A 16,459-nucleotide genomic window follows, 5' to 3' on the forward strand; every position below is an offset into this window, starting at 1 on the left:
AAAAATTTTTAAAGAAAAAACTGGGTGCTATACACTTTTAATTCTGCACTTGGAAGACAGAAGTGGGCAGATCTTTGAGTTCCAAGGACAGCCCAGTGTAGAGAGGGAGTTCCTGGACAGCCAGGGCTACACAGAGAGACCCTGTCTGGGGGAAAACAGAGAGAGAGAGAGAGAGAGAGAGAGAGAGAGAGAGAGAGAGAGAGAGAGAAAGAAAAAGAAAGAGGAAAGGAAAAGAAAAGAAAAAAGAAAAAATGTAAGCCAGGCAGGTGTCCACACCTTTAATCCCAGCACTTGGGAGGCAGAGGCAGGTGGATTTCTGTGCATTCAAGGCCAGCCTGTTCTACAGAGTGAGATCCAGGAAAATCAGGGTCACATCGTGAGGCCCTAAACGAACAACTTTAAAACAAGAACAACAACAACAACAAAAACCAACAAAAAGACAAACAGCCAACACGGGCAATGAATACTCAGGCCAACTCCAAGGATTCCCCACCCCCAACAACGAAGCCCTCCAGAGGGCTTGGAACATGAAAACACACACCCAGACCAAAAACAAAAAACCCAAACCAAAAACTGTTGACCAGGATCAGGAACTCTTGGTTTTTTGGGTGCCATATAACTATCTTCCTCCTTCTGCAAGGGAGGTCACTGAGTGCTGCTTGAGCAGATGAGTGAGCTCAAGGCAGCTCACATGTGGGGGAAAATGAGTCAGAAACCTTCATGCAATTGCTGGGGCCCTAAGGAGCTGTCCCTAGAACCAGAAGAGGGAGAGCGTCGCCCCCTGGTGGCAAAGCCAGCAAGAAATAGAAAAAAAAAAATGTGTTTAAGGTTGCAGGCATTACTGGCACTCAAGGCATCTACAGGGACACGGTTGTGGGCTCTGACGCCTGTGGGAACTGTCTCATATCCATGTTACTTCTTCCTCGAGTTGCCTCTGGGTATGAGCTGGTTGGAGTTTTTTGTTTTGTTTTGTTTTTTTGGGTTTTTTTTGTTGTTGTTGTTTTTGTTTTGTTTTTGTTTTTTTGTTTTTTGTCAACTTGACACAAGCTAGGGTCATCTGGAAAGAAGTGAGCTCAGTCGAGGAAATGCCTCCATTAGATTGGCCTGTAGTCAAGTCTTTCGAGGCATTTTCTTGAGCAGTGATTAATGTAGAAGAGCCCAGACCATAGTGAGCCATGCTACCCCTGAGCAGATGGTCCTGGGTTTTTTTGTTGGTTTGTTTGTTTTTGTTTTGTTCAAGATAGCATTCTTCTGTGTCGCCTGGCTGTCCTAGAACTCGCTGGCCTCAAATTCACAGAGATCTGGCTGCCTCCACCTCCCAAGTGTTGGGATTAAAGGTGTGCGTCACCATTGCTTGGCATGGTCCTGGGTTTTATAGCAAGCTGAGAGAGCCATGAGAGCAAGCCAGTAAGCAATGTTCCTCTGTGGCCTCTGTTTCAGTTCACACCTCCAGGTTCCTGTTCTGCTTTCCCTTCTCAATGGACTATCAGCCAGATAAGCAAATCCTTCCCTCCCGGGCTGCTAAGGTTATGGCATCTCTCGCGGCGATCCTTCCAGAACACGTCTTCTGCTACTGTGGCTTTGCTGAGAATGTTTAGTGGTGAACTGCACATCAGGAGTGCGAACGGTCATGTGGAAGCCGAGGCTGTCAGGAGGAGACAGGAAACAAAAATGCTGCTGGTGAACGGACTCCGTTTAGTTCCACAGCTGGTTCTTGGGGGAAAGTCTGGGGCATCGTCCGGTGGCAGGCAAGGTAACGCTGTCCTCTGGCCCATGCTTCTCAAGTCAGTAGGATATGAATAGTCTCCGCTTCACAGGGTCTGTGTGAGGCCTAAGTGAGGTCATTCTAGAACAAGGCCCTAGTTAGACACCTTCCCAGAGACACAGTGGGCAGCAGTAAGGTTCGATCAGGGGCTGGTTTGCAGCCAGGATCGGAAACCCACCAGGGAGGGCTGATGGTTGTTTCCTCACCCAAGAATGCAGGGGTCCTGGGGCTGAGAGCAGGAGCCACGCCCCAGCTACTGCTCTCCTGGCCATCTGGACGACCTTGGGAGCACCTGACAGGGGGACCTGGCCAGTGGCTGGCCACAGTGCTCTCCATGATGCAAGTCTCCACGTTGCTGGGATTGGGGCTCTAGGGGAGGGGGAGGGGTGCCCACAATGAGAATGCTAAATCCCTCTGGAGCCAGGGAAGAAAAAGGTCACCTTTTGTGCTGTGTCCCAGGGGAGAAGCGGCCACCCCGACCCGTGCTTAAGCACGTGAGGCCTGCAGATGGCACTCTCCAGTTGCCATGGGGCTGTTATTACACTTGATCACCGGCTCCTGAGAAGAGCCTCTGGTGTGAGCTGTGCCTGGAGCCGCTTGTGCCGGCTCAGGAGGGCTGATGCTTTGGGTCACCAGAAGTCTGACGGCCACTGGGTGGTGTGCACCTTTGATCCCAGCACTGGGGAGGGAGAGGTCAGCCTGGTGTGTAGTGGGTCCCAAGGACAGTCACATACATAGTGAGACACCCCCCCCCCCCCGTCTCAAAACAAACAAAGAAGTCCGCCTGTCTGTCTTTAAGCATCTGTGCTGTGGCTGAGGATGGGGTGACTCACTTTGACTGTCACCCCCACTGTGAGGTGCTGAGATGGGATCAGAGGGGACCTTTGAAGGGTGAATGGGCCAAGCCACATGTACCTGTAACCCCAGGAGAGTGTGAGTTTGAAGCTAGCCTGGACTACAAAATGAGACCATGTCTCAGAAGAAGTGGGGAAATGGGAGGAGAAGCTGGGAGGAGGAGGAGGAGGGAGGGAGAGGGATTGGGGAGGGCGGAGAGGAGGGCAAAGGACAGGAGGAGACAAATGGATTCCAGGTTTGTCTTTCCCCTTTCTCACAAGTTTCTATGTTCTCCACCTGCCCTGGGTAGACAGGCCTAGGGTATCCCCACTCCAATGTCCAAGTGAACTGCGGAGAATGTTCAAATCTTACCGCTCCTACACTCTGCCCAGGGGAGAATGATGAAGCCCTGACTGGCGGTAGAGCCCTGACTGAGGGTTGAGCCCTGACTGGTGATAGAGCCCTGACTGGTGATAGAGCCCTGACTGGTGATAGAGCCCTGACTGGTGGTAGAGCCCTGACTGGTGGTAGAGCCCTGACTGGTGATAGAGCCCTGACTGGTAGTAGAGTGCTGGCCATGCCCTCCTTGCTGAGGCTTATTTAGTTCTCACATACTTACCATGTGGTTGGTGCAAACTATCACTCTATTTTATAGATGATAAAATGAGCTGCAGAGAGGGTAAGCACGTCTCTGCAAGACAACCAGCTGGAGTGAGGCTCGAGTCCTCCTCCCTTAGCCATTAGTTTATTGATGAAGAAGGTCATCATCTGACCCTGACCTCTGGGAAGCAACCCAACCTCTCTCCTTCCTGAAGCTTTCATCTAGAGCATGGTGTTGATCTTAGTCAGATGCAATAAAATTAGTGTGGTCTCATAAAACATCCTGGGGCTGGGGAGATGGCTCAGCCATTAAGAACACTTGTTCCCGAGGAGGACCTGGGTTCGGCTCTCAGAACCCATATGGCTCACAACCACCCATAGCTCCAGATTCAGGGGATCTGATGTCTTCTTCTGACTTCTGAGGGCACCAGGCAGAATGTGGCACACAGACATACATGCAGGCAGAACACCCATACACATACATACACATAAAATAGATAAACTGCCCCAGGGGGGAACAACGCTAAACACTACACCTAAGACACAGAATAGGCTCTGACTCAAGAACTTTTGAAAACTTTTCCTCCTTAGTTTTTCATTTTTATTTATTTATTTATTTATTGTTTGGTTTTTCGAGACAGGGTTTCTCTGTGTAGCTTTGCGCCTTTCTGGAACTCGCTTTGGAGACCAGGCTGGCCTCGAATTCACAGAGATCCACCTGCCTCTGCCTCCCAAGTGCTGGGATTAAAGGTGTGCACCACCATTGCATGGCAGTTCTTAATTTTTAAAGGGTATGCATGTGTTATGCGGGTACACACGTATCACAACACGTTTGTGGAGGTCACAGGACAATGTTCCAAAGTAGGTTCTCTCCAGGTACCTTGCGGGCTCTGGGGATCAAACTCCAGTCATCAGGCTACAAGACAGCACCTCTACCAGCTGAGCCAATCCAGCAGCCTAGGAAACTGTATTGAATATACAATACTGTCCTGGAGTTAATGATCCACTGTGTCATTGAGGGGACACTTGTAAATTAATCAGTTATTAATTAGGAATTGAGATCCAGCTATGGCATCAACTCAGCTCAGACTGTTGCCTAGTTGGGTGTGCCGGGTACAAGCCTGGAGTCCCAGACTTTAGAGACGGAGGAGGGAAGATCAGGAGTTCAAGGCCATCCTCAGCTACAGAGTGAGTTTCAGAGTTCAAGAGAGCTGGGCAGTGGTGGTGCACACCTTTAGTCCCAGTACTCAGGAGGCAGAGGCAGGAGGATCACTGTGAGTTCGAGGCCAGCCTGGTCTACAGAGTGAGTTCTAGGACAGTCAAAGCAACACAGAGAAACCCTGTCTCAAAAAACAAACAAACAAACAAACAAAAAAGAAAGAGAGAGAGATATTCAAGGCTAGTCTAAGCTACATGAGACTTTCTCAACAAGCAAACCAAAGGAAAAGAAAAATGAAAAAGGAGGAAAAGAAAGGAAAGAGAGAAAAATGTTTCACCTCGAAGCTTCAAAGCTTTTTGCAGGATGGAAACAGTTCCTAGCCAGCTTTGGCCGACTCAGGAACTACTGCTGCTCCAGGGGAGGCACGTGATGACGACTAGGCTGTATTTAAAACAATTTCAGGCCCAGCATGGAGGTGCATGCCTTTAATCCCAGCACTCGAGAGACAGAGGCAGGTGGATCTCTGTGAGTTTGAGGCCAACTTGGTCTACAGAGAGAGTTCCAGCTTAGCCAGGGATACACAGTGAGACCTTGTCTCAAAACAAACCAACCAACCAAACAAACAAATAAAATAAAGTTAAAAACATCTAAGGCCAGGCATTGAGATGCATGCCTCAGTAATCACGAGGCAGAGGTAGATCTCTCTGACTTCTAGGATAGCCTGGTGTACATAGTAAGTTCGAGGCCAGTTAGGGTTGTCTCAAAGAAAATAGAATAGAACCATCTACAGAGCAGGATGTCTTGGGAGGCTGAGGCAGGAAAACTGCTGTGAAGGTAAGGCCAGCCTGGGGTAGACAGTGAGTTCTCTGCCAGCTTGTGCTACATAGTCTCAAAACAAAACAAAATAAAACAACCTCAACCAAAAACAAGCCAAAGTTTCAGGTAATGGATATGTTAATGAGCTTCAGCAATTATTCAACTTGGTACTAGTAAATAACATCACTGTATAAATGCATTCAACTATAATTTGTCAATTTCTAATTTTAAAAAAAGTCAGTGACTAGTAGAAGACTGTTAAAGGAACCCAAAGGGAAGCCGCACGAAGGTCACAGAGCGATAGACCCCAGACCCAGGGTACTATCTTCTCGAGTGGGCGCCCCAAGAACCCAGACTCCAGTCCAGCTGATGCAATAGCAAGAGGTTTATTGGCGACTGTACAGAAGGGCAAACTCTGCTCCTAAGAGCAAGAGCCGCATCTTACTGAAGCCACATGGGGGGGGGGCGTTTAAAGGAAAAACCCACAAAAGCCATAAGATTACAATTCCCATACAATTTTGTTTCACAAGATCATGGTCTGGTTACAGAGTGATCACAGAGGGGGTACAGTTACGTCAACAGGTACATTCTTCCTGAAACCTCAAGGGGGGGATATCAGGGCGGGAGTGGAGTTTACACAAAGGTCACAGTGGTCCTTCCTGGAACACCTGCAACTATCCCAGTCACAGTTGAGCACAGCTCTTAACAGAAATCTCTTTACATTGTTACATTTTGGCAGGGGTGATTGAGTAGTGGCTGAGTCAGGTTGCCCTTGGAACTAGATTTTTAGTTTCTCATTTCCTGGTGCTTGAAGTTTCTCTTTTCCTGAGGCTTGGGGGTGTAAGTCTGAAGGGTTAGGGTCTTTCATTAGGAATGGACACAACCATAACCAGGCCTGGGGCAAACAACCCTGCCAGCCCCAGACCATTCGAACCCATGTCTGCTGCTGAGGCCCCTCAGACTGCGGGCATTTCCTGTGGCAGTGGGGCACATTAGCACAGTCAGCAGCCCAGGGTGAACTCACCCTGCCGCCATGTCTGGCTGCTAGGCTAGGCTTCTTTGCAACAGATTTTATTGGTGTTTTTTTTATTTTTTTATTTTTTATTTTTCCCGAGACAGGGTTTCTCTGTGTAGCTTTGTGCCTTTCCTGGAACTCACTTGGTAGCCCAGGCTGGCCTCGAACTCACAGAGATCCGCCTGGCTCTGCCTCCCGAGTGCTGGGATTAAAGGCATGCGCCACCACCGCCCGGCTATTTGTTTATTTGTTTACTTATCTATTTATATTTTTTGAGACAGAGTCTCTCTACATAGCTCTGGTTGTCCTGGAATTCACTATGTAGACCAAGCTGGCCTTGAACTCAGGGAGCTCTGCTTCCCAAGTGTTAGGATTAAAGGTGTGGACCACCACTTCTGGCTGCTATGCATATTTTTAAAGATAAATTTATTTATACTGTGAGAAGATTCAGTGGATAAAGGCCTGGTGACCTGAATCTGATTTCCAGAACCCATATGTAAAGAGAGACCAACTCTACAAGATTGTCCATATATCTGCCATGGCACGAATTCCTCCATCCCAGGCAAGAAAAACAAACAAACAAATAAAAAAGCTAGGCCCAGGCATGGTGGCACATGACTTTAATCCCTGCATTCTGAAGGCAAAGACAGGTGGATCTCAAAGAGAACTCTATGAGTTCAAGGCCAGTCTAGTTTATTTACCTGTTCCTCCTACCTCCCTCTTTCTTTTTTTCCAGGACAGGGCTTCTCTGTGTAGCCCTTGGCTGTCCTAGAACTCACTCTGTAGGCTGGTTGCAAAAACTTGTGGTGCAGAATTCCAAGATGAGCTAGGGTGTGGCACAGCCATTAAGTAGATAAGGAATACAAAGAGCTTCATATTCTAGCACAGGTAGAGGGGGTGGGGAGAGGGAGCAAGAAGGAGGATGGGGGGGGTATTGAAGGAGGGGGAAAGAGAGAGAGCCTTAACATAGGGACATTATTATACAAGACTTCTCAAGAGAGTTTCAATTTTTAAAAATTCTGCTTCCAAGTTGGGGATGCCTTTAATCTCAGAACTCAGGAAGCAGGTGGATCTCTGTGAGTTCAAAGCCAGCCTGGTCTACAGGGTGAGTTCCAGGACAGCCAAGGCTACATAGAGAAACCCTGTCTTGAAAAATAAATAAAAAATAAAAGCTTGGCGGTGGTGGTGCACACCTTTAATCCCAGCATTCGGGAGGCAGAGGCAGATGGATCTCTGTGAGTTCAAGGCCACTGTGGTCTACAGAGCAAGATCCAGGACAGGCATGGAAACTACACAGAGAAACCCTGTCTTGAAAAATAAAACAAAACAAACAAACAAACAAAAACTTGGGCTGGGGTTAAGCTCAGCAGTCAAATGCTTGTCCAGCAGATATGAGACTCTGAGTTTATCCCAAGTACCACAAAAAAAAAAAAAAAAAAAAAAAAGATGAAGGAATACCACAACCAATTCAGCTATATGTGCATACACACAGAACATGTGATCAAATGAAAGAAAGGAAGGAAGGAAGAAAGAAAGAAAGAGAGAGAGAAAGAGCCAAGTGCACTGTCTCAAAACGAGAATGAAAGTAAAAGGCTTGAAAACAAATGTTCAGTTTTTATAAAATAATTTTTTAATTTGTATTTTATGTGCATTGGTGTTTTGCCTGAGTGTGTGTCTGTGTGAGGGTGCCACAACCCTTGGAACCAGAGTTCCAGACAGTTGTGAGCTGCCACGTAGGTGCTGGGAATTGAACCTAGGTCCTCTGGAAGAGTAGCCAGTGCTCTTAGCCACTGAGCCATCTCTCCAGCACCCCCAAATTTTCCGTTTTGATTTCTGAGACAGTGTCCTTAGATAGCCCAGGGTAGCCTTGAACTCATGATTCTCAGGGTTGGTTCCCAGAGTTATGGGATTACAGATCTGAAACACCACAACCAGAAGGCTTTGAAAAGCCCCAAGGAAGCTGATCTATCAATACGATGTAGTTCACAGTGAATAGAGACAGTTTCTTAGCAGCTAAGTGCAGAGTGCTCCGGATACATACGCATATGTATGTATGATATGCGTATGTAGCCTCCATTCAGCTTGCCTTGTGGTTCCTGTTTCTCCCCTCCGAGGCTGAAATTCAGGCAGACACCACACCCGTTTGGCCTTTTATGTGGGTTTTGGGAATTCAAACTCTGGTCCTCACAAGTGTACAGCAAGCCCTTCTAACCACTGGGCCATCTTTCTGGCCCTCTTTTCTTTAAAAAAAAATTTTTTTTTGAGAATTTCATACAGGATTACTTTATTTATATCATCTCCACCCTACAGTCTGCCCCCGGTGAGCTCTTTCTAGGTCCCACAAATCCCTTTCAGCTCCAAGGCTTCTTTAATCACACACATGTGCACACACACTCTCACACACACACAACCTGAGTTCATTGAATGTTGCTGATATGCGTATGTAGTTAAGGCTTCCCACTTGAGACTGTATAACCTATGGGGACTCTTACCTGGAGAAGACTGATTCATCCTCTTAGCATCTAGGGGTGGAGTCTGGTGATTCCCCATCCACGCTGGCATGTTAACAGGTGTTGTCATCATCTTTTTTTTTTTTTTTTTTTTTTTTTGGTGTGTGTGTGGGGGGGTGATTTAAGGTGGTGTAGCCCTGTCTATCTGGGACTCATTCTGTAGACCAGGCTGGCCTTGAACCCACAGACATCTGCCTTGAACCCACAGAACCACCTGCCTCTGCCTACCAAGTGCTGGGACTAAAGGTGTGCGCCACCACACCTAGCTTATTATTTAGGCAGCCATATTGTTGAGATTTCATGAGTGCTGCTTCCTGTCATAGACAGGACTTCATTTCACAGCAGACATCCTGGTGCGCTGGATCTACAACTTTTTTCATCCCCTCTCCCATGGTGCCTCTTTTTTTTTTTTTTTAGGTGACTATTATTATTGTTGTTGTTGTTGTGTGTGGTCCGGCGTGCACAGCATACAAGTAGAGGTTAGTGGACAGTTTTTTGGAGTGATTCTCTGTTTCCACCTTGATTTCTAGAACTGGAACTCAGTCTGTTGGGTTTGTCTTTTTCTTTCTTACTTCCCCTTTCCTTCTCCTGCTTTTTTGAATAGAATCTCATATAGCCCAGAACTCAATACATAGCAGAGGATGACCTTGAACTCTCCATCCCTTCTTTACCACCTGAGTGCCAGGACAGCCTGCCCTTTTTTTTTTCCCTGGGCTGGAGAGATGACTCAGTGGTTAAGAGTACTGGCTGCTTTTCTGGAAGAACTGAGTTCAATTCCGAGCACCAACATGGCAGTTCACAATCTGATGGCCTCTTCTGGTGTGCAGATATACACACAGACAAAGCACCTATGAAATAAAATACATAGATATGTCGGGTGGTGGTGGCGGCGGCGGCGGCGGCGGCGGCGGCGGCGGCGGCGCATGCCTTTAATCCCAGCACACGGGAGGCAGAGGCAGGCGGATCTCTGAGAGGCCAGCCTGGGCTACAGAGCGAGCTCCAGGACAGGCTCCAAAGCTACACAGAGAAACCCTGTCTCAAAAAATAAAAAATAAAATACATATGTAAGTACATAGATAAGCAAATCTTTAAAAATTATATTGTGCTGAGTGATGGAGGTGCACGACTTTGATCCCAGCACTCAGGAGGCAGAGCCAGGTGGATCTGTGAGTTTGAGGCCAGCCTGGTCTACAAAGGGAGTTCCAGGACAGCCAGGGCTACACAGAGAAACCTTGTCTGAAAAAAAACAAAATTAAACTAGACAAAACAAAATTATTTTATGTTTGTGTGTGTTTTTCCTTGTATGTCTGTATACCATGTGTGTGCCTGGTGCCCATAGAAATCAGAAGATGGCATCAGATCTCTTGGAACTGGAGTTATAGGTGTTTGTGAGTCATGCGGCTGCTGAGAACTGAATGGGGATCCCTTGCAAGAGCAATAAGTGCTCTTAACCACTGAGCCATCTTTCCAGCCACTAGACTAGTCTTTAATTTTAAATTTCGTGTATATATGTGTGGGTCTGTACATGTGACTGCAGATGCCCTTAGAGACATTGTAGCTCTTGGAGCTGGAGTTATAGGTGATTGTGAGGCATCTGGGGAAGGTACTGGGAACTCCAAACTCTGCAGGATCGGCAAGTGCTCTTAACCACTGAGCCATGCCTCCAATCCTCTCCTCTCTTTTTCCCTTTGGTAACAAAGTATACGAGTGATAGCTTTCCTGGTTGCACTGTAGAGTTTGAAACAGTATCCATGTGTTTTTTTTTTTTTTCCTTCTTTTCCTTTTGCTGGGGATTGAACCCAATCAGGGCCTTAAACATGCTAGGCAAAAGCTCTACCATGGACTCTTCCAACCTGTTCTCTGTGTACATGTGTGATGATGCACATGTGTATAAGCGCAGGTTGTGCATGCATGCGTGCCTGTGTATGTGTGTGTTTGAGGGTGCACACCTGTGTTTAACCCCATTCTGCTGGACTGAGTGTATCCAACAGGACCCAGGGATCCTTTCCTTACTGCTCCCCAGTCAGCACTGGGGTTAGAAGGAAATGCCATCAATTCCAGACTTTTCTTTTTCTTCTTTTGGTTTTTTGAGACAGAGTCTCTCTACATAGTCTTGATTGTCCTGGAATTCACTCTGTAGCCAAGGCTGGCCTCAAACGCATAGAGATCCACCTACCACTGCCTCCTGAGTGCTGGATTTAAGTTACGCCCCACCATGACTGGCTCGCTTCTTGATTTTTGTGTCTTCCATATCTCACTTTGTTTGTTTAGATGTGTGTGTGTGTGTGTGTGTGTGTGTGTGTGTGTGTGTACATGTGATGGTATGTGTGTATGATGGCACAAATGTGTAGGTCAGAGGTCAGCTTCAGAAACTGATTCTCTCCTTCCACCTTGTGGGGCTGGAGGCTCACATTCAAGTCTTGACGGCAGGCACCATGACCCTCTGAGCCTTCTGCTAACTTTCTTTTCCTGTCTTTTCTTTTTCCTCTCTTACTTTGTAGCTCAGACTATCCTGGAACTCCTGGTGTATCCTAGGCTGGCCTTGAAGTTTTGCTAATCCTTTGTCTAAAGCTTACCAAATCCTGAGATTACAGGCCTGTGTCCCCTCACCTGGCCTTCAATATCCATTTCCCTATCACAACACCTTTTTGTTTGTTTGTTTTTGTTTTCTGAGACAGGGCTTCTCTGTGTAGCTCTGACTGTCCTGGAACTCTCTCTCTGTAGACCAGGCTGTCCTTGAACTCACAGAGGCCAAGCCTGCCTCTGCCTCCCGCAAGCTGGGATTTAAGTGGTGCACCGCCACCATCACGGCCCTCCCTATCACATCACAAACAGTGGCTTTGAGTAGCCTCTCGTCCTGTGCCTCCTTACACCTGATGCTCATTCCTGAGGCCTCGGACGCTGCAGCTGAAACTGGGGGATTGGAGGTCCACGCATTTCAAACTGGAGGACTCTTATGGAGCTGCCCTCAAGACACTGCTTTGGTCGGCACTCTCTGCCCCATGTTCACTATATTTTAATATATAATAACTGCGTACATGTCCCTCTCCCCCACACCCCTGAAGATTAAGGTCCTCTCAGGAAGGAATGTGCTCCATCCCTATGTCAGCCTTGGCAAGTCACCGAGGCCCCGCGCATGTCCTCTGTGTACATTTCAGCACTGTGCTGGAAGCTCGGTAGTCCCCCCCCCAGCTCCCCAGTAGTTGGCACTGTTACTCCCCATTTGCAGCTAGGGAATCGAGGTTCCCAGAGGCTGGGACTCCAGGCAGTGAGACCCTAATGATACACATTCCATCTGCAAGCTGGCAGAAACTCTGCTCTCTGAAAGTCTCCTGCCAACTTAGTAATGTTGCATCTGGCCCATGTTGATGGCTGTCAACCATTTCTCTTTCTGACTCTTGCTTGCTGAATTTAGGAATGTTTAGGATTAGTTTAAACGACAGAACGTTCATGGAATTCAATAGTATTTCAACATCTTCCAGCACTGTGTGGAAGCAGGAAGATCAGAAATTTGAGGCCTTATCTCAAAAAAAATAAAATAAAATAAAATCAGAACAGACAGTAACAGCAATTTCACCCCTAAATTTGCTTATAAACTCCACTATTGTCCATAGTACAAAGTTAGACTCAGAGACTCGGGGTGTAGCTCAGTTGATAGAGTGCTTGCCCAGCATGCTCCAGGTTCTGGGTTTGATCCCCAGAGCTACACAGAGCAGCATGGTGATGCGCTACTCACATCCCAGCACTCAGGCGGTGGAAGTGTGAAGACCAGGAGTTCAAGGTCAATTATGTAGCCAGCCTGAGATACCTGAAACCCTGTCTTTTTTTTTTTTTTTTTTTTTTTTCCTCTCTGTGTAGTTTTGGTGCCTGTCCTGGATCTTGCTCTGTAGACCAGGCTGGCCTTGAACTCACAGAGATCCACCTGGCCCTGCCTCCCGAGTGCTGGGATTAAAGGCAGTGCACCACCACCACCCTGGCATACCAATCCCATTCCTAACAAGTCATCCTGATGATATAATTATGTCCCAAAGACACCACCTCCTAACACCATCACCAGGGGAATAATCTCGCAGCATCCGAATTGTGGGCCACAAGGATACAGGCCGAGCATCCCCCGAGCAGACGTTGGATTGGGCTGTGAGAGGGGAAAGCGGCCATTTGACTTGGAAAGAGGCAGTGCAGGCACAGGCTACTGAGCTATCCAGCTGTTATTGCACTGGTCCGTGGGAGAGCTACCGCAGGAATCTGAGCTGCAGAGTGACTGCTGGAGCCAGGCTTCAGGAAGAAGGTGCTGGAAACAGGCACAGGACAGACTGGGAGATCACCATAAATAGCTCGCTCAGCTATCAACATTCGCCTCCTGTTTTCCACTTTCTAATAATGGCACTGCCATTCTTCAGCCTTCCAGAGGGAGGTCTGACTCACTCCAGCGCCTCTCCTGCCAGGCAGCCTGTGTGTGTTCAGGCGGTTGCTGCTCTACCTCTGCAGGCCTGTCCTTTTTGGAAGTCCTCCAGGACCCATGTCAGACTTGTCTTTGACCCAGGGACTTAGGTCTCTTCCCAGGTGAGAGACCCTGCCTCTCAACACGTCTTTATCTCTGTCTTGGGGAGCCTACACTCTGCACACCACAAAACACATGCCTGGAGTGTAGGTTGGCTGAAGCTTGAGGCAGCCCCTCCATCAGCCTGTGGTCTGGACTCCTCACATTCTTTGTGGGTATTCCACCCGCATACACACTCCCAGGGATGCTCCTCCAGCACAGGGGACTTTCTTCTGGATGTCTCGTATGCCATCAAAACTCCTCTTGGAAGTAGAGTAATCTCAGTCCTGGAAAGTGAAAGCCAGGGGAACCAGGAGTTCAAGGTCATTCTCCAGTATACAGTAAGTTTGAGACCAGCCTAGGCTGCGTAAGACCTTGTTTGGAAGCAACAACAAATAAGAGTAATAAAATGAAATAAGGAAGGAGGCTCTCGGGATTCTCTTCTTGTCCCTGGTCCCGTGATGACTGCGTCTATACACATCGAGTTCTAAGAGGATGGAGAGGGAGTAATAAAGGCATTTTTGCCCCTCCTTAGAGAACTCGTATATAACTTCAACTCGATCGTGAAATGGAGTTTAACTTTAAAAACAGGGGGCTGAGTAATGGCTCAATGGGTAAAGGCCTCACTATACAAGGGTGGGTACCCGTGCTGACTCCATAGAACGCACCGAAGGCCAGCACCATATGTCTGGAACGCCAGTGCTTCTGTGATGAGATGGGAGGCAGAGGCAGGAGAATGCCTGTAAGCAGAAACAAATAAGAGATACCCTGCCTCAGATAAGGTGGTGGGAGGACTGACGTGCAAGGCTGTCTTCTGATCACCACACTCATGATGTAGCATGCGTACGCCACCACTTACACACAGGTACAAGCGCACACACACACACACACACACACACACACACACACACACACACACACACGCCCAGTATCCCAACTCTTTGACTTCAAATTGCAGACTCTAACCCCATTTTCTTTAAATACCATCACAGGCAAAGCTTTCAGGGTCAAGAGTTACCATGTGGGGCTGGAGAGGTGACTCAGAGGTTACCTGAGGTACCAGTGAGGTCTTTACCCATTGAGCCATTACTCAGCTCCCTGTTTCTAAAGTTAAACTCCATTTCATGATCGAGTTGAAGTTATATTCGAGTTCTCTAAGGAGGGGCATGGATTCAATTCCTAATGCCCACATGACAGCTCACAACTATCTCTAACTCCAATTCCACACTCTCTCTGGCCTCTGAGGGCACCAAGCACACATGTGGTACACAGACATACATGCATCAAAACATAAATACACATAATAATAAAAAAAGCCGGGCGGTGGTGGTGCACACCTTTAATCCCAGCACTCGGGAGGCAGAGGCAGGCGGATCTCTGTGAGTTCGAGGCAAGCCTGGTCTACAGAGTGAGTTCCAGGACAGCCAGGGCTGTTACACAGAGAAACCCTGTCTTGAAACCACCCCCCAAATTTTTTTTTTAGAAATGACCATGTCCAGTAGCTCCTAACATGAATAACAGAGGTCCTAGTTTCTCTCTTGTATAGATAAGCGAATACTGGACTGTTGGTCAGGTATTTGGGTTTGAACTGGAGTTCTGCTACACTCGACTGAACGGCTTTGAACTGGGACCTAACCTCCCTGAGCTCTGCTAACACAAGGTGACTTATAGTCACTGTGTGGAGAAAGCTGGAAAGGAGTTGGAGCAGGCAATGAGGGGCAGTTTAAAAACTGACCTTGCCTCAACGGCCCCCAACTGATCTGTGCTTATAAAAAACACAAAGACTCTACTTTGATCCCTCAGCAGACAAACTTCAGAGTCCACAACACACTGAGGCTGCAGGAGTGACCTGCGGGGCCTCTGAGACCCTTGTCTGCTGAGTAGGGGAAACAGGAAGCCCCTTGTGGGGATGGATTGCAAGGGCCACCCTTCCAGCAGTGGCCGTATGGGCAGATTGCATCTGATTGGTCTGTTCGCCAACCTTGAAGATGTGGATCCGGAAGCCCAGGGACTTGGTATTGCCAGGATGGCATGAAGACCAAAGCCAGCAGCCTCCATGGTCTTGACCATTTTATGCAAGAGAATTGGGGACCCAGCGAAAGGGCTCTCCAAATGCCTTCCTTTGACTGAGGTCTCAGACTCTGGAGGGACCCAAAGTAGCTTCTCCTGGCCTACACTCTCTCTGCTGGCTCCTGGAGCTAAAGCTGTAGCTCAGCCAGCCTGAGACTCCAGGAGGGAAGCTTTGATGTTAGCCGTTCAAGGTCACTCTCCTGGCCCAGCTCCACCTGGCAATGAGGCTGGGGTGAGAACCGGGAGCACAGGGCAGAAAGGTTGCTGTCCTTTGGTGTGACGGGAAAGCTGGGGTGGCTTTGTTAAGATTTTGAGACACAAAACCAAGCCTTCAGTGAACCTTACTTCAAGAAAATGGGTGCTGATGGTTGTCTGTGCTGGTTTTCTTGTTTGTTTTTCCATGCAAACCAAGCAAAATGGGAGCCGTTGGGCCGCAGGGTGGCTGGACCTTTGCCTAGGATATAGGAAATATGGGCTCTCCTTCAGGACTGACTGCGTAACTACTGCCATAGAATGTAATTAACTTCAACAGTGGTTGTTCTGTGAAGGGAGCCCGCTCTTCAAACCTTTTACATACAGAATAGCACAAAAGTCTCCTGGCAGCACTCTCGGGCCCAGGGGATGCAGATTCTGGCCATGCTGAGGGACTCTGGGGCTGGAAGTCTGGTCTAGCAAGGAACAAAAGGGTGATTTCAAACTTTGGCTTTGTTTTGTTTTTGTGACAGGGTCTCATGTAGCCCAGGCTGGCCTTGAACTCATGAGCAGAACTCGGGATCCTCGTGCCTCCACCGCCCTCGGAATTTCAGCTCTCAATCCTGGTTAGTCCACCCAACTACCTGGAGGAGACCCTAGATGCCATGGCCTTGGCTCAAGAGCGCAAAACTTGTCAATGGGCTAGACGAATGCGCCTTGGCCGATCAGTCGGCCAAACTCGAAGGACGCAGGGGATTTAAGGCGACGTGTCCACCGCTGACATCCTGGTGGAAGCGGGGGAGCTGTGACCCCCCGCGGTCCAAATGAGTCTCTCTGGCTCCTGACGCTTCGGGGGGTTGGACTGAAGCACCCAGAAAGCGCGGGCTCAGCGCTGAAGCGCCGCCCGGGGCTCTGGAACAGGCCCAAAGGTGGCGGGCAGGCTCCTGCCCCGGCCCTG

Source organism: Peromyscus leucopus, chromosome 1 (genome assembly GCF_004664715.2).
Source record: "Peromyscus leucopus breed LL Stock chromosome 1, UCI_PerLeu_2.1, whole genome shotgun sequence".
Classification (NCBI taxonomy): Eukaryota; Metazoa; Chordata; class Mammalia; order Rodentia; family Cricetidae; genus Peromyscus; species Peromyscus leucopus.